The following is an 18,962-nucleotide window of genomic DNA, read 5'->3' on the forward strand; positions in this document are numbered from 1 at the left end:
CGGCTTTTCTAGGAACCCAAAGTTAAAAGATGCGCCACTGTTTGTCCCGAGTTTGTCGATGCGAAGTAATTCATGCAGTGCAGTAGCTGAGCCCCACAAATCGACGCTGGCTCGTGAACGAAACGCTTTCTGCATTTAGTTTGCCATCTTCCCGGGAAAATGAGTGCCTACGTCTCACGTGTACTGTTGTATAAAGAAGTGGTGCTGTCTGAATGTCGCTGTTAGCGAACACGCCCCGCACTTCTAGGGAAGAGTTGGAATCATCCGCGCTAGGTGCTTCGGAGCACTATTTTCGCGGTTGTATAGTTATGTTAACGTTGGAACTACACAAAACACCTACTCAATAAAAAAAGCGTGGTATGTACAAATTTGCTGCGGCTGTGTTGGTCCACCTATCGGCCTTTTTTTTCGATCTAGTTAAGTTTACTTTTTATTTTTTTTGAGTACCTGGTATACGTTATTTTTATCTTTCATGAGTGATTGAGTATGGCATGAATGAAGCAGTTTCCACAGCACACCACGGCCACATTCCCAAATAGCACCGACGTTACCTGTCCTTGCACATGGTGAAGTGTGGACTTGTACCAGTTTTCTTAATAGTTATTTTCTGTTATGCTCTTGCACACATTCCTACTTCGTTTTAAAAATCCACATTGATAATATACGTCTGCTGGTATAGTAAGTGTAGTGTAAGCAATGTACTACACAACGGCATTCTTATTTTTCTCTCTAACAATCTTATTATTTGCACACACAAATCATTCTTCCCATTCTCGAATGCATGCTCACTTGTTTGACTGGTCGCAAATTCTTCCACTAGCTGTATCTCCGTATTTCGTCTTTCCTGCGCACCTTTTACTCCGACATCCAAAGCCCAAATGAACCATGCCTCTTAATTCATGCACAATTCTTATGCGGCACAATCATACTTTTACAGCGGCGCAAACCAATACAGTTGAGTTTGTTCCCACTTACGCTGAGACGGTACCAACATACGCTACTGCATGTAGTAAACTTGGTTCCTTTGTCAATATTGCCGACAGTGGTGCAGGAAAAAAGAAGTTTTTGCCAGTTACTTATTGTGTACTTCATTACTATAAACGACAAAATCTAACAACATTGCTTAAGTAAAAGAACAAGAACTGGTTCGATGCAGAAATGACAAAGTTAGAAACCTCTTTCGACCCGGATCGATTTAGACGCTGTATTGAGCAATGATGAAACATCAAGATTTAAACAAGCGCAAACAAATGAGGCGCAGTGGTATATTTATGGACTATATTTCTAGGCATGTAGAAAGGGGCGTCTTTCAATATAGTCTATATTATTGTTTCTTATTTCTGAGGTAAATTGGCCTCCGTTACTATTCAGTCACGATGTGACTTGCTCTAAAAAATCATTCTGCTGTAGGTGGGGCGATGTCACTCATTACTGTGAACAAATTCATTGTCTGTGACGTCAAATGTACCAAAATAAAAATGCCTTATCGAGAGCTGAGACATGATGTAGGCGTTTGTTTCAGTACGTCCAACTGTTTCACCTATGGTTCGTCGAAACTCTGCGAGAGCGCCAGCGCATCTGTTGCAAAAGGTAAGCACTTGTGGCAAGATTACAGCAGCATCTGCGACAAAACTGAGAAGATTCTTTGGTCAGCTCCGCCTGGCATCGTGGTCACCCGAACACACCACAAAAACACTAAGCAGCAAATACAGCTTCTAGATAGTGGGTGTGTATATTTTAAATGATGTTCCAGAAATGCCGCATCCTAGAGTTTAGCTACTTTAATACCGATCGCTCTTAATATGGCTAGTTTTTGCAGAGCTACTGCCAGCCTGGCAAAATGATCCTCCCACCTGGTAACGATGATGCTTCACTGCTTCACGGTGACGCTTCTCCATGTGGTCTACTGACAACCTGGACTCCCCAAGGAGAGGAGAAGAAGAGAAGGAAAGGCAGGGAGGTTAGCCAAGCGCAGCCCAGACTTCCTTGATTACACGCCACAGCAGTGAGGCTACTCCGTTCAGCAATCCCGTTTCAGCCACTTGCGGGCCACCTAGTACGAGCCCAGTCTTAGCAATCCCGCACTTGGGAAATTACAGTGGGAAATTTTAATAAAAATCCAACATCACACCCATATTTCTTTTTCTACAGTGCTCCTTTAGCAACGTCAACTCCCGAACATCAGTAACAATGAGGGACCGCAATTCAACAACACCGCACCGCTCACAGCTACAGTGCGTACATAGCCCCATACCGTCGGTCTCGAATAGGAAACAATTGAATTCAGGAGTTTTACAAGCCAAGACCACAATTTGATAATGGGGCATGGCGCAGTCGGAGACCCCGGATTAATTTTGACCACCATGGGATCTTTAGCATGCCCCCAGTACACGGGACAGGGGTTTTCGCATTTCGCCCCCATAGAAATGCGGCCGCCGTGGCTGGGATTTGATCCCCCCGACCTCGTGCTTCGCAGCGCAACACTGTAGCCGCTAAGCCACCGCGGCGGGTGGTCTCGAATACGACACGTAACTCGCAGATCGTTGCCTTTTGCAATAAACAGGAATTCATTCACGGCAACGCAACAATGAAAGCTCCACTTATCCACGGTTAGAGCCCGATTGAGCTCGTATACCAACACTGCGTTGACACACACACACACTCGCACGCAAGCACACACGTACGCGCATTTTCTGCAGAGATTTCTTCACACGTATCACGGAATAAATTCACAAACCACCAGCAAATATATAAGCAGAAAAAGAAGACGCATCGCGACGCCCTGGCAACGCCATTTCACCAGGGTGTCAAACCGAAAATTAAAAAAAAAAACGAAATATTGGCTCGGTTGGGGTTCAGTGGTCTCCAATGTCGTTCCGGTTTAGTTTCTATGTTGAGCAATGAAAAATTGAATATAGTTCACCAACTGATTCGCAGCTTTGAACCGGCTCGCGAACCGGTTCAGCGCAGTGAACTTTATCCTGCCCTATGCAGGACAATGGAGAGCGAAATGCTGCAGAGTGCTATCGACTTGTGCGCATGGCGCATGCGCAGGCTTTTTCAGGAGGTGAAAGAATTTGGCTTTCTGGCACACGAGAGATAAAAAATCTGACTTTTACACTAATATCAATGGAATTCAATGTTCTACAGCTACAGCACTCGTACGCGAAAAAAAAGAAAAGAACGGCCATCTTAGGCAGCGTCCTGCTCCTTTTCCGCGTTTCTTTTTATTGTCATCCACGCTGTTTTCTTTAAGTGCAATGTTTCATGTTCACAACAGAATTATCGTAAGGTGTTAAAATTATGGGGTTTTACGTGCCAAAACCACGATCTGATTATGAGGCACGCCGTAGTGGGGGACTTCGCAATAATTTGGACCACGGGGGTTCTTTAACGTGCACCTAAATCTAAGTACACGGGTGTTTTCGCATTTCCCGCCGCCGAAATGCGGCCGCCGTCCCCGGGACTCAAGGCCGCGACCTCGTGCTTAGCAGCGCAACACCATAGCCACTAAGCAACCACGGCGGGTATCGCAAAGTATCTCTTCGTAATTGTCACATTGCAAATTAGTGACATAACGTAACAGACATAAAGAAAAGGTTTGTCTTGAACATATCTAAAAATAATTGACATTAATAAGTCTAATACACTATAGTCGGGTGCAACTTTAGAAGACAGGAGGGGCCCCGCCCAGTTGACCGAAGCGCAGCAGCCAATTCCTCCGCGACTAAAGAAATATTTCCGCTAAAAAATCGTGACTGCTTCTAAAACGCGTATTTGTCGGTATAAATAATATTTGTGTATCTTGACGAGTGGTTTGGTTAAACTATCATGATGGAAATGCTACCGCACATGTCGGATCGCGAGAGAAAAATAACTCCGTGCCTTCTACAACGCTGTGCGTCGTCTGCTACGGAGCAAGATCGACGGCAGCGGGCGTGTAATTATAAAGCAGTCGCTGGCTTAATAGCATAAGATTCATATATGCTTTTTGTGTGTTAGCACAAGCTTATTTTTTAATGTGTTAGGATTATTTTTTAATTCATCTTTTTTTTCTTTTTTTTCGCGGTTGCGAACCTGCGATCTTGTGAGTTCGCGCACGATCGCGCGCGGCATTCCGTGCCAGTTTTCTGCCATGGAGCCCAGCGATGTGACATCGGAACACGATTCTTTGTTGCCGAACGAGCCTTGTGTCGCCTCGATGACCACACCACCAAGGAGCCTCGGCAAGAACAAGAGCGGCCACATCCTGAACCGCGATTCACTCAACTTGATCTTCCACTGCTACACGTTTTGGCGTAACAGGCAGCCTGAACGCAGCGTGGAGGACGCGAGCAAGTTTGTCGCCGACATGCTCGGTGTCAGCGATGGACTGTGTTCAGGGTGAGGGAGGAAGTTAAAGCTTCGGATTTTTCGGGTGGCAAACTGACGACGCCCTCGCGAAAGCGCCCACGCAATGCGGTGAAGAGAAGACGCAGCGCGAAGTTTGACAGCTTCACGTTGTGCGCGCTGAGGTCATGTGTGCACGATTTCTTTCGCCGCAACGAGATACCGGCGGTTGAGAAGAAAACTACCGAGATCTCGGAGCGTATGGAACTCCCATCACTAAGGTGGTGTACTGTGCGTCGCCTGCTTGTCGAGATCGGCTTCAAGCCCGAAAAGAGAAGCCGCAACTCGCTGCTTATCGACCGGGATGACATCACCGATTGGCGTAATCGCTACCTCCGTGACGTGGAGCGCTACCGGGCGGAAGGCCGAAAGATCTTCTACCTGGACGAGACATGGGTGACGGCGGGACACACTCGGTCGATCGTGTGGACAGACACCGTGGTGCAGAAGCGCGGACGCCTGTTCGCTCGAGCAAATGGCCTGAAGACAGGTCTAAAACAACCTTCTGGGAAAGGTCAGCGCCTGATCGTGACGCACATCGGCAGCGAGGATGGCTTCGTCGACGGCTGCTTGGATGTAGTCAGAGGCCAAAAGACAGGCGACTACCACGAAGAAATGGACCGCAATCGCTTTGAGGGCTGGTTCAATGACGTTCTGCAGAAATTTCCAGCTGGTAGCGTCATTGTTTTACACAATGCACCTTACCATAGCCGGCGAGAAGAGAAATTGCCGACGACGGCCTGGAAGAAGGAAAAGATACAGGAGTGGCTCACAAGCAAAAACATCACCTACGGTGAAAGGATGATAAAGAAGCAGCTGCTTGAGCTGGTGGCATCTGTAAAGTCACGCTTTCTGAGCTACATCGTAGACAACACAGCTATAAGGGCCGGCTGCATTGTACTCAGGCTCCCGCCGTATCACTGCGAATTTAATCCCATTGAGCTTGTGCGGGCCAAGGTCAAAAATGGCATCGCTGCGGAAAACAGAGGCTTCAAGCTGTCCACGTTCGGCGTCATCTTGAGGGAGAAAATCAAGCAGGTAACGGTGGAACACTGGAGGAAGAGCATTCAGCATGTGATGAACTTGGAGGCAAAGTTCAGATTTGACACCTCTGCGAGTGAGCACATTCAACCTATCATCATCCAGCTGGGTGAAGATGACACTGAAGAAAGCGACTCCGACGGCGAGCTGTCAGGCATTGAGCCACTCGACGAAGCATAATGGCTTCTTAATAACGAAAGAACAGCCCTTATTAGGGCTACAAAAATTTTGCCCGTGGGTTCGCAAAAGACAACCATTCATTATGTGACCTCTCAAATAAATAAGCAGTTCCATTTATGGCATATTCCTTATAATAGAAGCTCAATTCTGATAAGCAATGTCCTGCACACATTGTGCTCGATTTAAGAAGTGGCATAGAAACACATTTAAATGCTGGCATATCTGAATTGAAACACTATTGTTAACCCTGATTATCGTTGGCGGGCTCAAAATGCTCATTCGGGCAGCCATCGTCGAGTTTTACGCGCCCCATAGTGAAATAGCAGTAGTCAGAGCACGCTTTATGGTTCTGTCAGCAGTCTGCACTGGAAATCACGGTCATGTCATAGCGAGTGCTGGTGAAATAACAGCAGGCAACACGAAACTGACAACCACTGTCAGCAGCTTGAATGCCAAATCACATTCATGTGGTTGCATTGTTTATTTTGTTATCTGGCTCACTGAAGTAATGCAATTAAGAGAACAAATATAAAACATCATTAGCTTAGTGAGGCCCAAAATGCTAATTCAGGGAGCCAACGTCGAGTTTGACGTGCCCCATAGTGAAATAGCAGTAGTCAGAGCACGATTTACGATTCTCTTAGCAGTCTGCACTGGAAATCACAGTCATGTCATAGCGAGCGGTGGTGAAATAGCAGCAGACGACACGAAACTGACAGCCACTGTCAGCAGCTTGAATGCCAAAGCACATTCATGTGGTTGCATTGTTTATTTCGTTATCTGGCTCGCACAAGTGTTGCAAATAAGAGAACAAATATAAGACATCGTTAGCTTAGTGAGGCCCAAAATTCTCATTCAGGCAGCCACCGTCGAGTTTGACGCGCCCCATATTAAAATAGCAGAAGTCAGAGCACGCTTTATGGCTCTGTTGGTAGTCTGCACTGGAAATTGAAGTGTTGTCATAGCCAATTTTAAATTTATTAATCTGACTCGAGCAAGTAATGCGAATGCAAGCACAATTATTAACGTGATTAACTTGCTAGCATTTTTTGTCATATTTACGTACCGGAAAAATGCTCAGCAAAATTGAACGTTTTAGTGAGTCACTTTGTTCATTACAAGCCGTAGGCAAAGTGACAGACATATTGGGACAGTGATATTGGTGAAGTAATAAATGGTGAAAGTTGCAAAAGCTCTCACAGCACTCCTTTGCTGGGCCCCATTCACTAGAAAACTGCATTTGTAATGATAAAAGCGTCAAGACAGGAAATGATACCCCACTCCACAATGTTATATATGTGTACCACCACATGTGACGGGCAGCAAAACCATCCGTTTATTAAGACTGATTGCAACAACATAGCAAGGTGCTGTTTCATAATATGGCACCTTTTCATGTGCACTTCTTGCAAGCTACCGTATGCACTGATGCATAAACACATTAACAGGGGTAAGAGACGAAGTAACTGTGCAAGCCACGTGATGCTTTTAACATTTCGTATCTGTCAATGTTTCTGTTGTCACAGCTGGTAAAACTCTCTTTGGTGCAAGTTGGTTAATCACGTTGCGGCAACAGCACAAGAAGCAAGGTCAGAATAGTAGGAGAAAACAAAGCAAAGTGACAGACTGAGGAGGCAAGGTAGACAAGAGAGAATGGCTTTAATGACATCGAAGAGGCCAGCCCTGCTATTCACAGGACTTGGTGCTTTGAATAAGACGAGTTAATGGAATTGTAAAGAAAGACGTGGCTGCAGTATGCTTACAAGAACAAATGCAAAAATAAAATGATAGAAATAGTAATAAATACATACACGCACGGAAGAACTCACATATTCACACACATGAACAGAAACGCGAGCGCGAAAACTAAAATCTAAAATAAAAAAGGGCAAAATAACAAATATAAACAAACACACAAGAAAACACGCACACACATTTTAACGCAGACGCGAGTAGAACTATTAGGAGTCAGTTCACAAGCAGCTGTGGCTACTTCGTCGTACTTTTTTTTCATGTACATATGGGCTCTGTTGCCTTCACTATCATAGGAATTTTTAGTAGCGACATATCACGACAAAGCGCAAAGCTGTGTTGTGGGAAAGCAAGTCGAGCACTGGCAGCACAGCTTATACGCGATTGTGTCACAGCAGGATTTCTACAGCTGGCGCGTGCAGTGAGCGAAGAGTTCTATATTGCACAAAAGCTACTGAACTGAAATGATATACTAGTACACATTTAAACATCAATTTCATACTGCAATAATAATAATAACCAATCAATCAAATGTTTTCATAGGGCCCAGGAACAGCTAGAGGGCCTTCGTACTGGTGCACATAAAAAACAATATGCAAGACAAAATGTACAGAGAACACAAATGTGGTAGATGAAACAATTCGAGATAGAGAAACAAATAGGGAAAAAGAAAACAAGGAAACGTAAACTGCAGTTAATCATACAAGTCCAGTGTTGCCAGGTTTGGCTATATATAGCCAAATTGGGCTATCGAAAAACATTTTTGGCGTCAACTTGGACGAGTTGGCTATGTGGCTATATTTGAAATATGGCCACTAAAAATCTGCGACTTGGCTTTGTTTGGGCTATAAGTGGCGCCCTAACCCACGCTCCAGAGGTGCTCTGATCGAGTAGAAAGAAATCTCGAAGGCTATGTTTTAGCTGGCTGATCCGGCAGCACGGCTGTGCCTGTGGGCGTGCGCGAAATGCACCCCCCCCCCCTCCTTCTATGCTCCGTTATCTCAGCCGATAGCGTTGACATTTGATGCACTTACACTTACACCCCTCTTCATAGTCAGATACCCCATTGCCGGGCATCGGGATGAGCCTGGGAGTAGAGTTTTTTTCACAGTACACTGTACTGACATGGCTATGCTCAGAAAGGGAGTGCAGTAAAATAGGGTCGGGCAATCGTGGCGCCAACATGAAAGCAGGGAAGCACGGGTAGAAGACACGCTGCAGTGTGTTCACATATCTCCACGTTTCTCTCTGCTCCACGTTTCTCACGCTAAGCTTTACTGCCATTTTCCTTTTCCTGCGAGATGAATTTTTGTTTGTGCTTGGATTCGAGATTCAGTTCGATAGGTTGGACTTAAGATCGCATCCTCCTCTGAGACGAGAATCGAACTATGGGGAAGTGGGCCAAGTATGCCAGAAAGTATAAAAAAGAATGGGAGCAAGACCCCAAGCTCCAAGGCGGGCCCTGGTGCTTTTACCCATAGGTGGTTTGCCCGTAACGACCTAGATGCAGGTACTCATTGTGCTAATATCCAAACATGTTTGCCACGATGACATCTGTGCACCACTTCACGTGAACATCACCCACCGTGTTAGCCTAGCAGGTGAAGTGTCCCGCTGCTGGCTCGAGGACGTGGATTTGATTCCCGGCCCCGGCGGCCACATTTCGATAGAGGTTATATGCAGGAACACCCGTGTACTTAGATTTAGGTGCACGTTAAAGAACCCCAGGTGGTCAAAACTAATGCGGAGTCCTCCACAGTTTCATGCCTCGCAATCGTATCGAGGTTTTGGCACGTAAACCCCCTGCAATTAATATTATTCGCACATCAACATAGTTTTCTTTTTGACAGTAACCGGTTTTCACAGGATTACTACTATTATCAATTTGTCGTTTATCTTTGCTCTTCGTGCGCCGTCGCGGCTTTTACCATTTCGAGTGAGTTGGGTTCGCGACGTGCTCGTCGCCGAAAACGATGGCGCGCTTCTTACACTGGTGTGCCGTTTTGCGCAGTAATCTTTTAAAGCTTCGCTTACATCGATTCAGACAGTGAGTGTCATCCGTTGTCTGACAGTTGTCTTTAACGCATGTTCTAGGCGTGCTAGAGACCTAAAATGGCGGCCAGATTGATGTAAATGGGCACTATATAGAGTGTGTACCAGCTAATCCGGGCCAAGCAAACTAAAAAGAAAAAAACAATAAAACCAGAAAACAAGATCGGACGATCAGACACATAACTCCAGATATTATAGAGCGAAAGACCCGTTCTGGCTCATAAAAAAAGAGGCCACGGGCGCGTCGCCGTCGCAGACTGCTAAACTCAGAATTCGCAGTTAATATTACTCCATAATACTCAAAATAATGATTTAGTACTATCTGTCATAAAATAAAAGCACTGTGGTTTCGCCCTCTGCAGCGATTCGCTGGAACTTGAGCGCTTCCGGGGCCAACAAAAAGAGTAATCTGTGTGCCAGCATGATGTCGCTGTTGTTGAGGTCAAGGGTCGACCGCCACTGCGGCAGGGACATTTTGTTCAGGGACATTTTGTTGCGACGGGTGGTCCAAAAAAATGACTGCCGTAGTCGAATGTGAAAATGTTTACACAGATAAAACTGTAAATAAAAATAGATATATTTGCCTACAATTTTTTTTGCTCTTTTTTGTGTTTGGCTACATTTGGGCTACAATATATCTAGCTTTGGGCTACCGCGCCTCGTTGGACCTGGCAACACTGCCATCTTTGATCGAAGGCTGTCGGTCGCACTCACTGGCGCTTCCATGAACGAAGTGCAACTACGTAGAGTGGTAGATCTGTGTTTATTGTTATGCTGCCAAAATAATCAGTTACCGAGAAACACAGTTTGCCTCCTATGCCAAACAGGCAACAAGGGATGGCTGTTTCGATACTGCAGCGTAAGCAACAACATCGCTCGTTGCCACGCGAGTGCGGCAGGAATCGGCATATTCGCTTGATGGCTATAGGCGCTCTCAAAATGATCCCTTATGTGCGCCGAGTTTACTCTAGCAATACGCTATCGAACACACAACCTATATGGTAGATGAAGAAAGCGAAATGTACGGAGCACCAATCAATATCAGCAGCAACGGCCTTCCCGAAATGGCGACACGACCACCTATATTCCGAAACATTTTGCAGCGCAAGAGCAACACGGACACAAAAGAACACATGGGGCGTCATACGAGCGCAAACTACCAACAAAGGTTTGTTGACCTTTTTTGATCAAAAATATCGAAAAGAGGCTCACATGGACAGGAACTGCAGTCCATAGCTAATCAACCACCTCGTACCGTTTTCTTTACGTTGAGCGCGTGTTCATTCAACCTTTTGTACAAACATCTCCCCGTCTGCGCTACGTATTCCTTTCCAAATGCCAGTGGAATACTGTAAACTACATTAGTAGTACACCGAACCAATGGATATTTGTGCTGCTTATTGCAGCCTCGTTGATCACGAACGTTCTTCTGATTGCAGTTTTGTGAGCTTATGTGGTGCCAGAAACACAACATTTGCTTTCGAGCGGCCTGCAATCTTTTTGATATTATGAGACAGCTTATGAATATATGGAATGACAGCCACTTTTTGACGTGTGTTGGGAGATGTTACCAGTTGATCTCCATGCGCAATCTTAGGAGCAAATATTCTGCAACAGAACACTGCACATGTAACGGGTAACGAGTTTTTAACAATCGCCCGGACTGGTAGCGAAGACTTGATTGCATCTGATGCGAACGCGATCTTTAACTCCATTCAGAAAACATAGATTGACGATTCCCCTTTTGACCAGTTTAGAATGTGGCCGGGCATACGGCAAATTCGGCGTATTACTTCGCGGTTCATACCACCAACACATTTTGTCCTATCTAAAAACAATCTTAGTGTCAAGAAACTTAAGATTATTTTTAGTGGGTGTTTCATACGTCAATTCAACGAACTTAAAACAGCCTTTAAACGTCTCAAAAACACTAAAAGCATTTTCCTGCACCTCATCAGTACCCTTCGCAAGAAAAACAATGTAGTCTTCAACGTAACGAAAGACTTTTGCCACACTCTTTCCATCTAAACAGTCCAGCACTGCTCTGTCTAATCTGGCCACAAACAAGCCACTTAGAATTGGTGCTGTGCATGATCCAATACATATGCCCTTCTTCTGAAGATACGGCTTCCCTTTCCACTTAATGTACGTTGACCTTAAATATCAGGTCAAAAGTCCCAAAAAATCACTAACCGAAATACCAGAGGAGTTCTGAAACCCTATACATACATTGCAATCTATGCACTCTTCTACGGCAACCAGCAGTTCTTCATGAGGTAAAGAGTAAGTAAAGTCCTTAACGTCAGTAGAAAAGGCACAGAGTTGTTCGTCACAGCTAGCGTCAAAGAATTGTAAGATTTCATTCAAAGTTTTGACAACAAACGGGTCATAAAATTCCCAGAGCTTCAGTTGTTCTTGTAAAAACACCGCTACGAACTTCTGCGAGGTATCACGTTCCTAAATAATAACTCTAAATGGCAGATCAGGTTTCTGTGTCTTCGCACTAAAAAATACGTCAAGGAAGTCCTTTTGTGATTTAGAAAAGCTACCTAGTAGCTGGTTGCTGTTGAGTCTCTTACATACTTTTTACCTTTGGCTTTCACTTTGGACATGGAAACCAATTCGTGGCAATCAAAAACAGAAGCAACTGCTTCGTCTGCTTTTACGTCAAATAAAGCAGAGGAAAGAACGGCAAACCCTCCCGCCTTGTCAGCTGGCAAGACCGTCAGGGACATCGCCTCGAGGAAAGCCTCGACAAGCTTCAGGGGAATCCTGCCCTTGGCTTGTCGGTGATGGGCAAGAACGTCGATACCTTCAGACACGCAGTGTTGCTCCTCGTGCTCCGGGGCTTGTCTTGTCACGACAAGTGTCACGCGCGTGTTGAATGAACACGCGCTCAACGTAAAATAACGGCACGTGATGGTTGGTAAGCAATGCACTACAGTTCATGTCCGTGTGAGCCTCTTTTTGATCTGTGTACAGTTGTCAGCAGAAGTGATCATAGACTCACTCGCGAGATAATAGATTCTCAAAAGATATCTTTAATAGGTTCAGTCTGTATCAGCGCACCTTCTGTGCACCTGTCAGATCAAGAGCTGTGCTTTCTTAGAATCTATTGTGCGCATGTGCAGCTGTGATGAACGCAGTATAAACACGTTTGGTGGTCAATAAACCTTTGTTGGTAGTTTGCGCTCGTATGATGATGTGTAGTGTTTAATGTTGCAAGGGCCAACTATGGCCGATGAGCGCCATGACATATGGTGATGGGTTCTGAATGTATTATGGATGGAGTGGACAGTGGGTAGCAAATGATAGATAAAAGGTGGCTGTAAAGAGGCCTAAAACAAGGCGCTATAAATAGTTTGCGCTCGTCTGTCGTCTCATGTGCGCTTTTGTGGCCATGGTTCTATTGCGCTGCAAAACGTTTCCGATGTTCAACCAACAGGCCCAAATCGCCACAATTATAGCGGCCGATTTCGAAGTACCCGGGACGCTCATACTTGCTCGTCTCAATGTGATACAATGCTTCTGATATGCGCATGAGGAGTGTTCATATATGTTTTGAGCATTTCGTCATTATTTCGTCTGTGTTGGTGGGCGAACGCCTATACCGACAGGGACGTGTGGACAGCCCGTCGTGTACATTTTGTGGCTCCTGTGAGACACTTGAACATCTCGTTTTAGAGTGTCCCGCATTCGTTACGCAGCGCGCATTGCTAATTAAGGAATATGGACTTATTGGACTGCAATGTGCGACCCTTGACGATTGCCTCTTTCCAAGAGGGTGCGCTTTCCGACGTGACCAGGTCCATCGTTTTAGAGTGTCCCGCATTTGTTACGCAGCGCGCATTGCTAATTAAGGAATATGGACTTATTGGACTGCAATGTGCGACCCTTGACGATTGCCTCTTTCCAAGAGGGTGCGCTTTCCGACGTGACCACGCCCATCGAGCCGTGCTAACTTTTCTTAAGGACACTGACTTGGCCTCCCGTTTATAGACATTTGTATTTCGTTTTGTTCTGTACGTCTGTGTCTCCGTCATTTCTTCATTTTACTCTTTTCTTTCGTCATGTTTTTATTTACTCTATTCCCTCCTCCTGAACGAGAAGCAGGCGTTGTGCCTCTCTCGGTGGCAGTTGTCAGCTTGCTCCCTCCCTATTTCCTTCGTTTCCTTATGTTATATGTACACAAACCAAAAAAGTTGTCGCAGTTTCACCTGAAAGGTGAAGCATCAATTGCGATAGCAAACTTGTAGACGGAGTAATGATATTAGCTTTATCAGCTGTATAAACTTGGACATGCAGCAGCATCGGCAACACGCAGAACTGTTGTCGACGCCATCCGCGTTTTGCCCGCGTTCGCTCAAAATGCGTGCGGCGTTGGTGATTGTTGCCTTAGCCTCTGATATAAATAGGCACTGCGTGCCGCAGCTAAACGTCGCCTCCCTTCCCTCCCCCTCCCCCACGGCCTCTCGCTCGTCGGAAGAAGGCGCGTTTGCTCTACATACATGGTGATTGTGAAGGAGAACAGAGACGCCTACTTCTGCAGCCCTTAAGCGAGCACGGCGCAGAACGCGCGTTTGTTCTCCGCCGTGCGTTCACTCCCCGTGAAAGACGCGCCCCTCGCACCCTTTCACTCGCACATACAGCGTTCGGCGCGCGGCGACGATTTCTTCTCCAAATGACGTCATACGGAACCTCACGGCGACGACGACGCCGACGGCAGAAATCTGCTTTTGAGTGTCCATATAATTGCTATCGCAATAATAATAATAATAATGAATATTTCATGTCAGCGGTGCACGGTTTCTACTTTACTTGAAGCGAACAGCGAGCGGTGGCTGTACCCGTGCCGATGTAAAGAAATGTGCCGTTCTTCGGTTGCATCACTACTCTGCGCGCTGTATCGCCCCATTAGAGAGCTATGGTCAAAGCTGAGCTGTAAAAACAGCTTTTATCATCCTATTGGCGTGCGTTCAGTGGAGGTCTAACAATCGCAAATGAATGAACTCGGCCGCTGCGATACGGCTAAAATACGCTGAGCGGAATCGACCCAAGCTCAAACTTGATGCGAGCAGCTGCCGAGGGCTCATGTTCGTGCACTGCAACTTCCGAAGCATGTTTTGGTGCATACTGACTACGACTAAATATGAATTCTAGGAATACAAGCGTAGACGCTGTGGCAGTCACGTTACGGTGCAATGGATTCATTCGGTGGCACATTGCACAGTGACTAGTTTTGTCGGCGTAGCTGCACGAAATCTCGTCATCATGTATCGACGACTTGCGCTTGTAAGTCGCGCCAGAGTCGTTGTCGGCCTCGATGTCCTGCCACCCGATGCCGCACATTTCGTTTCTCGCGAAGCCCGCTAGGTGGCGCTACAGCGCAATGAAAAAGGCGGGTTGTACAGTCGCAGCCCCTGCCTCGGCGCAAACTTGTCGCTTGCACTCGTGCTAATTGCACTTTTCATTCTTTTTTTAATTTTTTTTTATTCTCCGGCTAGGTAGAATTCCCAGTGTGCAACGCGCTGAAAAGCAAGTGGGAAATAAGAAAGGAAGTGGGAGCAATTTCAGAGGAGGGTGGCTTGTGAATGCTAGGTGGGCTCCCTCCTCCCTCGTAACACTTTTTTTTCCTGGTGCATGAAACAGTCTCAGCGAGACAGCAAGATGTTCTTCTCATGCTCACCGCTCAGGGCAGTACATGTGCCTGATGTTGATGGGTTATATTCGCCGGGAGCTGATGACGTGTCGTGGAAAGAAGACGCGTACAGTTATCGTCGTCAATCCTGTCGGTAACAAGTGAACAGCTTGCTTTCCCATTGACACTGCTCGATGGGGTGGTTATACCGTGCATGGTCACGTGGTATTTTTTATATTTCACGGGCTTTCTCTCTTATCCGCAAAAAGTAAACACCCGATGATAATCTTGCTGCAAACGCCCCATTTTGACGCCTGTTAAGATTTATTACAACGCTCTAATTGACATCTTAAAAATTCGACGAACAAAAACTGAAAGTAAAGTAATTTTTATTAAAAAAATTGTACTTGAGGAGCAACATTTATTGCCGGTTTCTGAGCGAGAATTTGTGCAACATGCCGCTGGTATTATTTGGGTAAAATAATCCCTCTTTTATTAAAACTTGGCGCATAATAACTAGGACACCCTATATTTCAAATCCACACACTGCCGCTATTTTATGTATGGAATGTATGCACGTAAAAATGACTTCACATTTCGTCTCACATTCGATCACAGATGTGGAAGGTTCAGAATTCTAGCGGGCGCGTTTCAGCGATCAAAGCTGTTCTTCAACAGCTAACGTTGCGGATGTTAGCCCACGTGAGCACTAGGGCACAGTTGGGCTAACCCAACTTGGCAATTTTGTCAAAATATTGCTTATTTATTTTTTCATATTTTGTCGCCTGCTAGACTCTTTCCTGAGTTCCAGTGGCAACGTGGTCCAGCGCATGGCGTACTCGATCTTACGCGAAAGCCAAGGAACGATTAAAACAACACCGCAAAAGATTCGCTACCACAATCCTTGTATCCTGTTTAGGCCTCGACTGTATTTCTCGTACTACTGCCTACGTTTTATTAGAGTAGATACTTCGTTTTTTCGTTGCGTCACATTGGAGTTTGGATGTTGTAGTTTTTAACGTTGCGTCCGCACCCTTTTGTCGTCACTACGGTTGACAGATATTCATATCAACTTCACTCTGGTAAACCTCAGTTGTACTAAATGTGCTCACAATGTATTTACTGCTGTGTTTACAAAAAGTTGTTTATTTCAACAAAAGACGATACGAACACTGAGTCGCCATGACGGCACAATTCCACTAGCTCGATAACGTATATACAAAGCCCGGAGCATTGCATAGACGACACGCTTTTAAAGAAATGTCCGAGTCCAGTTATGTGTAACACCCAGTTACACATAAACGAATTTTCATATTATATAAAATGATGTTGAATATATACAGTGTCATCATCATCAGCCTATATTTATGTCCACTGCAGGACGAACGGGAAAGCCAAGGAACGATTGAAACAATACCGCAAAAGATTCGCTACCACATTCCTTTTGTCCTGTTTAGGCCTCGACTGTATTTCTCGTACAACTGCCTACGTTTTATTAGAGTAGATACTTTGTTTTTTCGTTCCAGAAACCGGCAATAAATGTTGCTCCTCAAGCACAATTTTTTAAAAATAAAAATTACTTTACTTTCAGTTTTTGTTTGTCTAATTTCCTGCGATCTCCAATTAACCCTGTCTTGCGCTAGCTGATTCCAACTTGCGCCTGCAAATACGCACACACAACGTTCAATAACCCTTTGTAACGCGACCTCTTCCAGCTGTCCTGAAACAGCTCATTTTCGGTAGCAAGCGCTACGAGGCGTTTAGGGTAGCTTTAGCGTCAACGTTGGGCGCGTTCACGAATATGTTTGTGACGCTACGAGGCCGTAGGCGAGATTATCAGCGAAAACTTAAAAGCAAGAGAATTCGGCAGAGACACTTGGGATTGCTTACGTGTGGGAATGCCAAACGCACGGTTACACATAAACTAATATCCACATTATATAAAATTATGTTGAATATATATTGTGGTGTACACAACAGTTATGCTCTTGTTCTTGTTTAGAAAAAGTTTATTTCAACAAAAGACGATACGAACACTGAGTCACAATGATGGCACAATTTCACTAGGTTGATAATATATACAAAGTACGGAACACCGTATAAACGGAACATTTTTATCCGAGTCCACACTGACTAACATATAACCACATACGGACCCACGGAAACACACAGTTGCACATGAACTAATTGTCACATTATATGCAATTATGTTGAATATACACAGTGTACACAACGGTTATTTACAATGATAATGTGACAGAGGATCTTTACATAAATTTGTAATGATGCTATGAGATGTGTATTTACAAAAATTGATCACCCGTAAAAGATAACGCACACATAGAAATCGCGGGCACGTATACACACTATGTATAATCAGTGAACACTTTTGATGACCTGGCTACAAGAACCGGGCTGGTCGGAAATTATACCATACGCGTCCATCAGCCACCGACACGAAACGAAGTGACCACTGTCGAAGGAATTCCTCTTCCCCAAGTAAGAACAACTCCTGTGATAGAAATCACAGTACCTCTGAGTAGAGCCTCTCCAAAAGTGGAAACAGAGCGCGGCGGCGATGTCCCACGCAACTGCTTCGCAGTGGTTACGCCATAAAGAAAATGCTCCCGCTGTAATTAAAAGTCGCGCGAAGTGGCCGCGTGAGCAACGACCAGATGTAATAAAGCGGTTAACTCCAAGGCCACGGAAACCAGCATGCACAGCCTGCCAAACTACCCTAGCAACGACGCATTGCAGCAGCCCATGCTTGTTGGATTCTTGAAGGGGGCAATTGGGACGCAACGAAGACGGGACCATACTCCACCGCTCTAATATGCCACGCGCTGGGAGCACTTGCCACGCTTGACGACTCATGAAGTCGCGTAGATGGCCAGGCTGAAAGGACGCCGTTATCGCACCCCACAACACATAATTGGAACGTGCGCGGCGCGCTGGGGCAACCAGAGGAAGCAGTAAGGCTGACATTGAATCTACAACACGGTTTTCGAAGACGCCTACATCAGGACATACCTGGTGTACGTGGCGATAAAATGCCACGGCCGTAGAGTAAAATGCAAGTGCGTTAACACTTGTGGCCCGCGATTTCACTGTGCGCCCGGTAACATGTAACAAATTTTTGTGCCAAGGAAGTAACTGGTGAGTTCACGCGCGGGACACTGATCGCCGTGTAATAGGCGAAGCAGAAATCGCAGAGCAAGCAGCCGGCAACGGACAGAAACGGATGGGAACGCAAACCCACCGCGAGAGCGTGGTTGCCCAAAAGCCGCGCGATAGACCTTTTCTGTACTGCCCGACCAGAAGAAGGAACCAAGAATGGACTGCAATGATGTAGTCACCCGTAGTGGCGGCTGTACAACCCCAGTGAACCATTAATGTACCATAGATGTCCATAGAACATCATGTTTGAGACATTGCACACATCCTATAGATATCTATATTTCTCCAAACAACATTACAAATACGTACCATGGATAATCTAAGTCCCATCCAGATCACGTTGCTGTAACGTTGAAAGGATGCCGCAGCTGGACATAAGTAACCTCTAATAGATGTTCTTTTTGGGAATGCAGGAGGTCCATAGAACATCTAGTGGATCTTTCCTGTTGACGCTATAATTAGCTGCATACCTGCAAGTGCGACAGCAGATGTACTATCGAATACAAATGAAATGCGAACAGCAGAGCGTGTGGCCAAAACGTAACTAAAAGCACAGTGTGTGGCGTCGGCCAGCGATCATTGTACACATGCATGTGGTTTCGATGCGGAGTGCGGGGCTGCTTGTCCTAGTGCGTATTACGTCACCTGTATTTTGTTGGAAGCTTGTCTTCTCACCCCGCCATTGCAGTGCCATTCCTATCTGTGATTACATTTAATGTGGCTAGCACAGTTG

General features: G+C 45.6%; 1 protein-coding gene across 1 annotated transcript in view; it reads left to right on the forward strand.

Annotated features, from left to right (window-relative positions):
- Positions 1-18,962, forward strand: part of LOC119444910 (cubilin) — a 337,977-nt gene that overhangs the window by 199,493 nt on the left and 119,522 nt on the right. The window lies entirely within an intron of this gene.

Source organism: Dermacentor silvarum, chromosome 1, assembly GCF_013339745.2.
Source record: "Dermacentor silvarum isolate Dsil-2018 chromosome 1, BIME_Dsil_1.4, whole genome shotgun sequence".
Taxonomy (NCBI): domain Eukaryota; kingdom Metazoa; phylum Arthropoda; class Arachnida; order Ixodida; family Ixodidae; genus Dermacentor; species Dermacentor silvarum.